Source organism: Panthera uncia (genome assembly GCF_023721935.1).
Source record: "Panthera uncia isolate 11264 chromosome E2 unlocalized genomic scaffold, Puncia_PCG_1.0 HiC_scaffold_20, whole genome shotgun sequence".
NCBI lineage: Eukaryota > Metazoa > Chordata > Mammalia > Carnivora > Felidae > Panthera > Panthera uncia.
Window position 1 is genome coordinate 7611834 of NW_026057589.1, and position 12451 is coordinate 7624284.

The following is a 12451-nucleotide window of genomic DNA, read 5'->3' on the forward strand; positions in this document are numbered from 1 at the left end:
ATCTATGGCTACTTTTGTAATATAACAGCAAAGCAGGTGCAACAGTGAGCATATGGCCCACAAAATTGAAAATATTTACCATCTGGCACTTAATAGAAAAGATTTGCTGACCCCTGCCCTATCCCATGAGTTATGAAGCTAGGAGCTTCAAATGACAGAATTTAATCATGAAGATAGTCAGGATTATGATTAAAAACCATTCTACCTCATTGTTTGAGGAGTCACAGATTCTGGGAATTCTGGTGTTACCTGCATAATGTCAGAGAGGTCATTCATCGATTAGGCAGCTTGAGTAGGAATCAGACCCTGGGCAGAAGGTGCCTATGAATACTTTACTACTAGATGCGACATGCAGAACTAAAACCTGTATTTCCCAGCCTCTCCTGCAAAAAAGACGCATCAAAGAAGATAAATATAGGATGAAGATACAGTTTGGTTGAGCTTCTGAGAACATTCTTTAAGGGAGGTAAGGAGGTAATCTCCATTGACAGGCACTTTCCCCCCTCCTTCTCCTTCCTTTCAGCTTTAAGTGTAAGATTCTATGGCTGGAGTTGCCACAGTCAAATGACCACCAGGAGGCAACCTGAGGATGGAACACAATTTCCCACAGACATTGGTACTAAAATGGTGAATCACCCTAAGGAACTCCATTTCATGGACTAGACAGGCATGTAAACACATTTGTTATTCATTACAACAGGTAGAGCAACAAATCTGTGTGTCACATGGAGAACAGCCATCATTAACAACAGGGGCCACAGGTGGTATGCAAGCAGGAAAGGCTTCCTGGAAGAGATGATGTAACAGGTCCAAGTTGGTCAGAAAGACAAGAGGTCACACAGCCTGTCCAACCCATCCAATGACAAGACCTTCCCTTTATTAGTGGCCTGATTCTGTTCTGTGGCCATTTTAGTCCGAAAACTCTTCTGTGGATGGACTTGAAGTCCTTGGTCTTCTACACTGTGGAACTATCTGTGATGTTTCTAATCAAACTGTCATGTTTCCTCTAAACTTCATAGGTGGTGGTAGGTTGTTTGCAAAATGGCCACAATAACTCCCTTTTCTGTTTTCATGCCATCAGATAGTCAATCACCTCCCACAGTGACTCTGGACTTAGCCATGCCATTTGCTCTGGCCAATGGGAAATTAGCAAAATGACACAAGATGTTTGAAAAGTACTTATGCATGGAGGCTTGCTCTCTTACACTGCTCGTGGGTTCTCTGGGACCATCACCATGTGAACAAGCCTAGGCCATCCTGCTAGATCACAAGAGACATGTGACCAAAGTCATCCTCACTGCCCCACCTGGCACTGAGCCAAACACCAGTTATATGAGTGAGATCATCTCACGTCATCCAGTTCCAGCTGAGACCACCTAACCCAGAACCATCCAGATCTCCCCCAAAATCATAAGAAAACCGGATTAATACACTGTAAACCTTTACCTTACCCAATGTTATATGTCAATTATATTTCAATAAAGCTGGGGAGGAAAAAGAATCATGAGACATAATATTTGTCTTAAGCTACTGAATTTTGAGGTTGTTTGTTATATAGCAAAAGCTTACTGATACACTCCTTTACAGACAGAACTCTAATTCCCTCGGGCCTTCCTCATACTCTCTATCAAAAGAATAGCCAAGGTCGCTCTGGCCTGCCCAATCTCTGGTTTGCCAACATCCCCCTGAAATGGGGCCCCCAGAACTAAATGCCATATCCCGAGCATACTCTGTCTGACCTTCTTCCTTTAGATACTATACTCCTATTAAGCAGCTTACATTCATTATAGAATTTAGACAGCCTTGTCATCCTAATACACAGTAGGAATCACATGTCCTAAGAACTATTCTGTACGTATATCGTTAGGTTTTAAAAATGTTTAATTGTGGCAAAATACACATCAACATAAAATTTGCCATCTTAACCATTTTTAAACGTATGGGTCAGCCGCATTAATAACATTCACATTGTTGCACAACCATCACCACCAACCACCACCCACAGAACTCTTTTTACCTTGTAAAAGTGAAACTCTAGATCCATTACACAAGAACATCCTATCTCCTCCAACCTTCAGCAACCATCATTCTACTTTATCTCTATGAGTTTGATTCTCTATAAGTGCAATCATATAATACTTGTACCTTTGTGACTGGCTTATTTCACTTAGTATCATGTCCTCAAGGTTCACCCATGTTGTAGGGTGTGTCAGAATTTCCTTCCTTATTTAAGGCTGAATAATATTCCATTTTATGTATACACTACATTTTTTGTTTATCCATTCATCTGACCAGGGACACTTGGGTTGCTTCCACATTTTACCTTTCTACTTTTCAGCACCAGGCTTCAAAAAGAGCCATTAGGGATTTCTATAGACAAAGTTACTGCCTTGTAATACTATATTTATCCTGCAAGCCACACAAATGCAGTCAACTGATCTTCAACTGAAGTATTAAATCAATTCAATGGGGAAAAGAAACTCTTTAAAAAAATTTTTTTAAGTTTATTTAGTTTGAAAGAGAGCACGAGCAGGGGAGGGGCAGAGAGGCACCCAGGTGCCCTAAAAAGAAACTCTTAAAGAAATAGTGTTGGGAGGTGCCCAGCTGGCTTGGTTGAGCATCTGACTCTTGATTTCAGCTCATGATCTCATAGTTTCATGCGTTTGAGCCCTATGTCAGGCTCCGTGCTGACAGCTGACCCTTGATTTTGGCTCAGGTCATAATCTCCATCTCTTGAGATCAAGCCCCGGGTCCGGATCTGTGCTGACCGTGCAGAACCTGCTTGGGATTCTCTTTCCCGCTCCCTCTCTCTGCCCTTTCCCTACTCTCAAAGATAAATAAATAAACATTAAAACAACCCTGCATATATTAACCCAATAACATAGCAATTCCACTTGTAGATATTTGCCCAAGAAAACAAAAACGTATGTCCACAAAAACTTACATAAAATGTTCACAGTAAGGGCACCTGGGTGGCTCAGTAGGTTGAGCATCTGACTTCGGCTCAGGTCATGATCTCACGGTTCGCGAATTCAGGCCCTGCATCAGGCTCCCAGTTGTCAGCACAGAGCCCGCTTTGGATCCTCTGTACCCCCTGTCTCTGCACCTCCCCCACTCATGCTCGCTGTCTCTCAAAAATAAATAAACATTAAAAAATAAAATAAAATAAAAATAAAATGCTCACAGTAGCATTATTCATTATAGCCCCAAACTGGAAACAAATCCAAATGTTTATCAATAGGAGACTGGATAAACAAGTTATGGTAGAATCATTCAATACAATATAGTAAAGAAATAAAAATGAATGGACTATGAATACATGCAACAACAGGTATGAATCTAAAAAATACGTATAGTGAAAGATTCCAGACATACACACCAAAAAACAAAACAAAACAAAACACAACACCCCATACTGTAGGATTCCACTAATCTGAAGTATAGGAACAGGTGAACTTTATTTATAGTGATAGCAGAAGGTATTGGTGGTGGTAGGGGTATGGGACTGACTGGAAAGGGGCACAAGGAAACATTTTCGAGTGATGGAAATATTCTACATTCTTGTTGCACTGTACTTACATGGTGATGCAACTGGTAACAACTCATCAAACTGAATACTTAAGATCTGTGCATTACTTCTAAGTAAATTATACTTCAATTTTTAATCAGAAGTTGTTGTTTCTAAGAGCATAGAACGACCTGTTCACATCTTGAAGATTCAGGTTCATAATCAAACAAAATGGATACATGTGAACTAAAAGTCTCTTTCCTTAAAAACAACATAAAACCTTGTCAGCTTACTTTTGGAGATATCAACAGTACAGAGACAACGGCTGGAGCCAAGAGAGTAAGTTTTCTGATGAATTAACTTCAAGGCCCAATGATCTAGTCAGTCTCAGCACTTGCTGAGGGTATCTGAAGATGGCACTTTCCACTAACCAATGCCAAACTGGACAAGCTACTGAGCTTCAGGTATTAGGTAAGTAAGTCCTTACCACTCATGAACAACTCATACTAAGGAAGGGAGGGTTCAAAAAGAATTCTTGTGTATTGCTTTAGGCAAATAAAGTTAATGATGGTTCTAAGTGAGAAATGATGTGTAACAGTTTGTGGCTGTAGCTGTACAGGTTGGGCAACAAGACCTGGAACACCACAAGAGCGAGAAGCCTTCACTCAGTGCCCACCCCCGTCTTTCCCTGGAACCAGCCTTACACCTGCAGTTCCCCAGTGCAAGCACCCATCCCAAGCTGTGTATCCTTAGGGCACTCCTTCTTCCTCTGAGATGCCTCTACAGACTGCCACAGATCTCTGATCCTTCAAACATTCCAAAGGGCCAGTATCAAGAGGCCAGCTTTTTCTGTGGATGAGTTTTTCTAGTAATTATATCTTCATATAAAATATGCTAAAATAAAGTACTGTGGCCAGGGGTGAGGCCAGGACCCTAGTTATTAAGTGAGATGGGGCCTCAACCTAGTTTTAAAACAGATTACGACATTAGCTTAGCTAATCACAGTCTGTGTTTCAGATGCTCATATATAAAATGACACCTGTAATTTATGCACATTGATTCATTAATAAATACTTATTTTAATTACGTACTATTGGCCAGGCCAAGGCAACGCACAGGTTATATTGGTGAACAAACCAGATAGTTTCTGTTTGCATAGAGTTTACAGTTTAGCAGGAGTGAGAAGACAAATCATCACATAAATATGTCATTATAATTTGAGAAAAGCATTATAAAGGCAAAGAGGGTACTACAAGAGCATTCAACAGGATATGAATTAATTTTATCTTTAAAAAAACGTTAGGGGCATCTGGGTGGCTCCATTGGTTAAGTGTCCGGTTTCGGCTCATGTCACGATCTCACAGTTGGGTGAGTTCGAGCCCCGCATCGGGCTCTGCACTGATGGTGTGGACCCTACTTGGGATTCTCTCTCTCCCTCTCTCTCTCTCCCCAACCCCCGCTCTCACACGCATGCTCTCTCTCTCTCAAAATAAATAAACTTAAAAAAAAAGTTAAATGACATATCTGTAATGCACTCCGAGTTCCACATGAGGAAGGCATTACTCACACTGCAGGATTGAATTATGAAAAAACACTGGCATATTGGTAGTTCAGTAAAGAGCACAGCAGTCCAAGCACATTAAAAAGTCAATTTGTAATTGGCAGACACTCCCGTCTCCTAGAGTAGTGTTCAAGCCTCTACCTAACAGTATTTCCTCAGTATGAAATGGGTCCGGGGAGCCCAATGGCTCAGTCAGTAGAGCATGCGACTCTTGATCTCAGGGTCATGCATTCAAGTCCCACACTGGGCAAAGAGTTTACTTAAAAAACAAAAAAATAAATAAAAGGTAAAATAAAATGGGCCAAAGGAAGTAGGAGAAGAATGAAATGTTCAGAACTTCAAACTGTAATTGTGTATCTTATGTATTCAAGGCATCATGGCTGACAACCCCATAGGAATGGTCATAAATACTTCAGCTACCCGATATTTGTCAAATACAATTAAAATGTTGTAAAATCCAAAATCCAAAATCCAAGGGCCAATTCTCATCTTCATTCCACTTTGTGCTGACACAGCAGTAGCATCTGATATAGCATGTTCCACCCTCTTTGCAACACTCTTAATTTCCAGAACACAAATTTCTCCTGCTATTCTCCTATCTGGCTACTTCCCAATCTCCCGTGGTAACCATGATGATCCTATTCAGTCTCATGGCTTAAATACACACTATTTTCTGAGGACTCCCAAAGATTTTAGCCAGGTCCTCTTTCTTCAGCTCCAGACTAGTATAAACAACAACTCCCTATCCGATATCTCTACTTGGATGCTTATTTTAGTAGGCATCCCAAACTTTAAATGTCCAGAATTAAACTCCTGGAATTCCCATGCCACCCCCTGCCAATCCTCCATCCCCCGCCCCTGCCAAACTTGTGCACAATGGCTTCATCTCTGAAATTGGTAACAAACTTTCCAACAGCTCAAGTCAAAATCTTGGAGTAATCCTTGATTATTATTTTTCTCTCACACTTCACATTTGATGTGTTAACAAATCTTGCTGGCTTTCTACCTTCAAGATACATCCACTACACCTACTGCTATCTCAGTTCAAGTCACAACCACCTTTCTCACCTACATTACTGCAACAGCTTAGGTGACCTCCCAGGTTCTACCCTGCTCCTCCACCCCATACTGCACCCCAATCTAGTCTCAACATAGCATTGAGAATGACTCAAATTAAATTAGAGTAAAAAGTCATTCCTCTGTCCAAGCTCTCCACAGGCTTCCCATCTCTCTTGGAATAAAAGGCCAAGCTCTTCCACTGACCTACAAGGTCCTACATAGTCTGCCCTCATTCCCTTCCTCCCTTTACATCTCTCACCTTATGTCCTATCTCTCTTTCCCTTGCTTACTCTGCCTCCGCAGCAGTGGCTCAGTACTAAATATATCTCAAACATGCCAGGTATGCTCCTGTCTCAGGGCCTTTGTACTTGCAGTTCCCTTTTCTGTACAGATATCCACTTGGCTTACTCTCTCCCTCACTTACCTCATTGTTTGATTCCCTCAATCACCCCTGCTAGAATGTATGCTTCTTTAAGACAGGCGATTTTTTGTCTGTTTATTCATTGTTGCATCCCCAGTGCCTAGAACAAGCCCTGATATATAGTGGGTATTCAATGCATACTGCTGAAAAAATAAAGATTGCAGATCTTGTTCCTGCACAGTTAGTTAATAAACCAAGATGCATATACTGAACTCATCAAAACTGCATATAATTTAGTAGGGTCTTGGGATATGTTCATCAATATAATAGAGATTACTTATGTCATGAATTTAAGTAGTTTGGGGCAAAATCTGATTTAATAGTTCAGGAAAGAAAACAAGCATGATATGATAACAGAATAGCTCTGCCTGCCACTTGGGATTAGGAAAACGAGCTGCTACTTTCAGTCTTAAGCTACAATTTGACCTGCTAAGAGGGCACCCTCATCTAGAGCTGTCTCTTCAACTAACCTCCCTCCTCCACATGACATGACTCATGATTACTCGTTAGCTCAATCCCCTTGCAGTCAAGCTTCCTCCATGTAACAGAAGTGTACTGTATGTTAAGGGCCTTACAAGACCACAATGACCCAGTGACTATGTTCAGTCAAACACCAACAGGTAATTGTGAAGGGAAGGCAAGTGAGAGTAGCTCAAACAGGTGACAGTGATTCAGTCCTAACCAGTCCATAAGAAACCACTCTGGCTGCAGTGAAGCCATCTGCCCCACAGCCAGTCTGTCACTACATCTCACCAACTGGATTCAATGCCCCTGGAATTCATCCACTGTTCTGGTCTCCTAACAGACATCTAACATTTTTCCTTGTCCTGACCATTTCCTTCCCTAGACTTTAAGTGCCCCCAGGATAAACCCCAAATTCCTTGATGAGGTCCACAAAGCATCTCCCAGTATGAGCTGGACCCCTCCCCACCTCTCCACCTTACCACTTTTCCCTTACACTGTACCTGACATGCTAGCAGCTACTACATCTTTTTCAGTCTTGCTCTGAGATTTTGGTCCAAGCTCTTTGCTCTGCCTGGAACAATCTTTTCTTACTTTGGCAGGCTAATTCTCAGGAGATTTGTCAGGTCTCCACTTAAACACTACTTCTTTACATCTTAACCCAGCATGGCCTAGGCTGGGTTAAGTGATTCGGCTTACAGTTCCCAGCAGCCTGGGCTTTGGTTTTCACAGTGCCCATCATGATTCACTGGGATCACCTATTTAGCATCTGTCACGATAGCAGGATCTTGCCTACCTCACACACTGCTGTCACCAGGACAAAAGAGTGCTGACAGAGTAGGTGCTGAGTAATCATTGAAGAATGAATGTACAAGTAAGTGTGAGAATGAATAGATCGGGAAGTAGGGTTAAACCTGTATAGATGGTGCACTGGTTAGAGGACAATAGCTTTTTGTGTCTAATTCCTTCTTTGCCTTCCCTGCCTCCCTCCCTCTCTTCAAGTTTATTTATTTATTTTTGAGAGAGAGACAGAGAGAGTAAGCAGAGGAGAGGCAGACAGAGGAGGGGAGAGAGAGAATCCCAAGCAGAGGATCCCGATGCAGTTCAAACCCACAAACTGTGAGATCAGGACATGAGCTGAAATCAAGAATCAGACGCTTAACCAACTGAGCCATCCAGGCATCAAGCTTAATTTTTGAGCATGATAAAGGAGATAAAATAAAACCATGAAGGTCAATTTTAATTGTTGTTTTGCAAAACTTAGGACCTATTGGGGAAATAAGCAGGAATGCCTTCTATCAGGCCTTCAACGCCAGTCATGTACCAAGAATTAATTAGAAAGAGGTGTCTTTAACTGTCCCCAGCCTTCCTTTTGGCCCCTCCTAACACCTGGAATTGAGCCAGTATGGGAGACAGGCGGTCAATGCCTGAGTACAAGAGCCAGACCCAAAGAGGAAAGACAACCACACCCCATCATCAGAGCATAAACATGAGGGGGAGTGGGGATATGCAGCCTGAGTTCTAAACCTCAAGTTCATAGCAGAGGGACTACCTACAGCATGTACTTAAGAGTCTGATATGATAACATGAACGCTTTCACAGGACTGCTTTCAGATATATGTGTGGAAGTGTTTCTTTACTTGCATTTATGTTCCCGTTAAAAAATAAAAGCCAAACTAAAGAAACAGGTGTTGAGTTTTACAAATTAGTTGTGATAAATGTTTTGGTCCCTGGGTTTCAAAAATCCAGAGGCTCTCTGGAGAAGGTTTCATTTTCCTATGATTTGTTTTTTATTTTAACAGTGACCACACTGACTCAGTGACATGGTCACAGATTCCTACCTTCTCATTGTCAGCAAAAACACAAACAGGACAAAGGACAGGTGTGCTATTCCCTCAGGTCCACAAGCTGATATGATGGTAAACTGTTAGGCAGCTACCACGTGATGGGGCACACCCAGAGCTGGCCAAAGAGGACAGTTCCTTGCCCCCCTGCTCCAGTCCACACAGTGTCCTACGAGGGCACTAATGAAAGACCTAATGACCTGTTCAATGAGGCATAACTACCCAAGCTACAAAAGAGTCAGCTAAATTGGGTCATAAAGAAAAAATTTAACACCCACAGAAATATCTGGATTGCTATCAGGTCTAAAAGTTAGCTTCAGCTGATGATTACAGTAGGAAAAACTACTTATTTACTGGCTACATTAAGTTTTTTTTTTTTTTAAGATTTTATTTTATTACTGAGAGAGAGAGAGAGAGAGAGAGAGCACGCACATAGGGGCGGGAGGTGGGACAGAAGGAGAGGGGGAGAGAGAAAATCCCAAGCAGGCTCCATGCCCAGCATGGAGCCCCACGTGGGGATCGATCTCATGAACCATGAGATCATGACCTGAGCCAAAATCAAGAGTTGGACAATTAACAGACTGAGCCACTCAGGCACCACCCCCTCCATATTAGTTCTTTATTGCTTTTGAAAATCTGGCAAGAACAAGAAGATTATTTTTTTGCTAAGACTACTTTAACAGTGAGTTCCAGGTTGACATCAACCTGAAAATTCCATCCTCAGTCCTCTCTCTTTTGAAGCAACATAATCTAATCCTTCAATTTCACTACAACCTTCATGCAAATATTAACTTCCAATTCCCAGCCTCAACAACTTGTTCCAGCTCTCTCTCTACTAAATGTCTAAGTGTCGACTGGAAATCCCCACATAAGTGACCTACCAGCTGCTCCCATCCCAAATTTGTCTTTCCTCTCAAACACAAACCTCCTTCTGCGCACCCCCACCCATTTCAGTGGCACACTATCCAGTCACCAGAGTCCTCTTCTCATTTATTCCCCAATATTTATAAGCACCACAATGAGTCGGGCATTATGCCAGGAGGTGGGACACAGAGCAGTGATCTAGACAGGCAGGCTAGGTCCCTGGAGCTTAGTTTCTATTTCTTGCTACACCCATAGCCGAATACCAAGGACTGATCTGACACAGAAACACAATGAGTGTTCAGAGATCTTTCACTGTAGCAGGCATGTGAACAAAGACTCTGCCTTTACTTTTAAATCACTTAGGTAAAACACATTTGGCCGTGATGCATGTGAAACAGCCAACCGTAGAGAGGTGTATTATAAACTTTGGTTTTACCTAGGGACCAAGAATGCACACTTAATTTACTGAAGTTTTCTAAGTGTTTTCCACCTTCAACATGGAGAAAAGTACTCTTCTCCTGGGAAAACTGGTTTATCTATGACAGTAATAGACACTGGATTTCAGTTTGGGACATTTTTTTTTTTTTAAAGATTTAAAATAATCTCCATACCCAATGTGGGGCTCAAATTCGCAACCCAGAGATCAAGAGGTGCACACTCCACCAACTGAGCCAGCCAGGAGTCTCTTGGGTATAGGACGTTTGTAGGGCACCCTGGAGCATAGCAACTCAGACTGTCATTCTCTAACTCTGTGTTACATGGCTTCTGGTCACCAAACAGCTTAAATATGAAGTGGTTCTCTGGTGACTGGAAATGCCCAAAGCCCTTCACAAACATCTCCTTTTTTTTTTTTTTTTAAAGTTTATCTATGTATCTATCTATCTATCTATCTACCTACCTACCTACCTAACCCCAAGAAGGCTCCACACTGTTGGCACAGAGCCCAACTTGGGGCTCAATCTCACAATCAATGAGATCATGAATTCAGCCGAAATCAAAAGTTGGACACTAACTGACTAAGCCACCTAGGTGCCCAACATATCTCCTTCTTATATGCAAGAAAACTGCTTATCAACTAGGCCATGACCACACTCAGCTGTGGTTTCATTTAACGATCATCTAGCTATTACATGTGAAATCTAAAATAATCTAATCTCAGGACAGTCTTTGTCATACCACCTTTTCTTCTTTTTACCTTTTTTTTTGGGGGGGGGGCAGGGGAGAGGGGAGATGTTTAATGTGTAATGGAGAAGACCAGTTATAAAACACAGCATGTATGTATATGGGATATGCGTTCCTGAAAACAGCCATTCATTTTATATTTTAGATTTTTTGGTTATTATTTAAATGATACACACAATGTCTTGTCTCACTATTGAGACTCTAAGCTCTTTTGGGACCAAGACTGGGTTTTATACGGTTTTAAGAAGAAAACAGGTCCCTGAAACCTCACACTTCAAAGTATTTTGGTAACAATCCCAGAACACTTTGGAAATTACTTAAAGACATTTAAGTGTTCTTTGAATAACAACCTTAGTATATTAGGGTTATTAGTCATTAAAGGAAACGAGAAACAGAGATAGTTTTAAAAGAATAACCACCATGACCAGAAGCAAGCTCAGGCCTGGAGGAACCAAAACAAGCCACTTAAGCATACTGATTTAATTTTGAAAATAACATCGGATAAGGAATACTATGTTCAATCATTTTCTCCATTGTTCCAAAACATAAGCCACTGGCACAGGATTGTCAACCAATGCAAAAGGCTGAAAAGTAACAGGAAATATGGCTGTCTCTACCACCCCCCCTTCTCCCAGACAAACAAAGGATGCCTGAGAAGACAAACATTCTATCTCACATGCTCCCAGAGCTACTCCCAGAGAGGTCCCCCAGAGATGATAACCATTTCCTAGCAGGAACCACCACACCACCAGGCAGAAAACATTAACCACATGGAACATCCTCTAATATACTTTGGAACACTGTGCTACTAAAGCATCCATCAAAACACACTGAAGAGACCCTCAGGCTCAAGACTATCTATCAACAAGCACCAAAAACAACAACAACAATGAAACAGTCTTAGGCGGTGCCTAATTGGCTCAGAAGGAAGAGCATGTAACCCTTCATCTCAGGGTTGTGAGTCGGAGCCCATGTTGGGTATAGAGATTACTTACAAGTAAAAAATCTTAAAACAACAAAAAAAGTCTCAGAGAACACATAAGATGTACAGTGTACCCTTCATTTATACACATGAAAATTCATTATCTAGGTAACCACACTACTGTTTGGTTCCCTGACACCTGAGACAGGAAACAACAGTGCTGTCCTCTGCCAGTCCTCCTCCCCAGAACTTTAATACAGTCAAAGAGTATGAAGGGATGAAGGCCTGCAGAAAGAAAGTTCCAAATCATCTTTTACATCAGCAAGAAACTCTTAGGAAGGTTTGTATTTTATTTTTATTTTTTTTAAATTTTTTTAAATGTTTATTTATTATTGAGAGACAGAGAGAGACAGAGCATGACCATGGGAGGGGCAGAGAGAGGAGGAGACACAGAATCTGAAGGAGGCTCCAGGCTCTGAGCTGTTAGCACAGAGCCCAACACGGGGCTCGAACTCAGAAACTGTGAGATCATGATGTGAGCTGAAGTCAGACGCTTAACTGACTGAGCCACCCAGGCGCCCCAGGAAGGTCTGTATTTTATTTTTTTTTTTTCAACGTTTTTTTTTTT

General features: G+C 41.6%; 1 protein-coding gene across 8 annotated transcripts in view; it reads right to left on the reverse strand.

The window, feature by feature from the left end:
- The window catches only part of GFOD2 (glucose-fructose oxidoreductase domain containing 2), a 37158-nt gene that overhangs the window by 18967 nt on the left and 5740 nt on the right, over window positions 1–12451 (reverse strand). The window contains exon 1 of one of the 8 annotated variants that reach the window (XM_049622834.1): window positions 250–703. The exons of the other annotated variants lie outside the window; for them this stretch is intronic. The gene's annotated coding sequence lies outside the window, so the exon portion shown is untranslated. Of the gene's footprint in view, window positions 1–249; window positions 704–12451 lie in introns of those variants that run through there. 8 annotated transcript variants of the gene reach the window in all.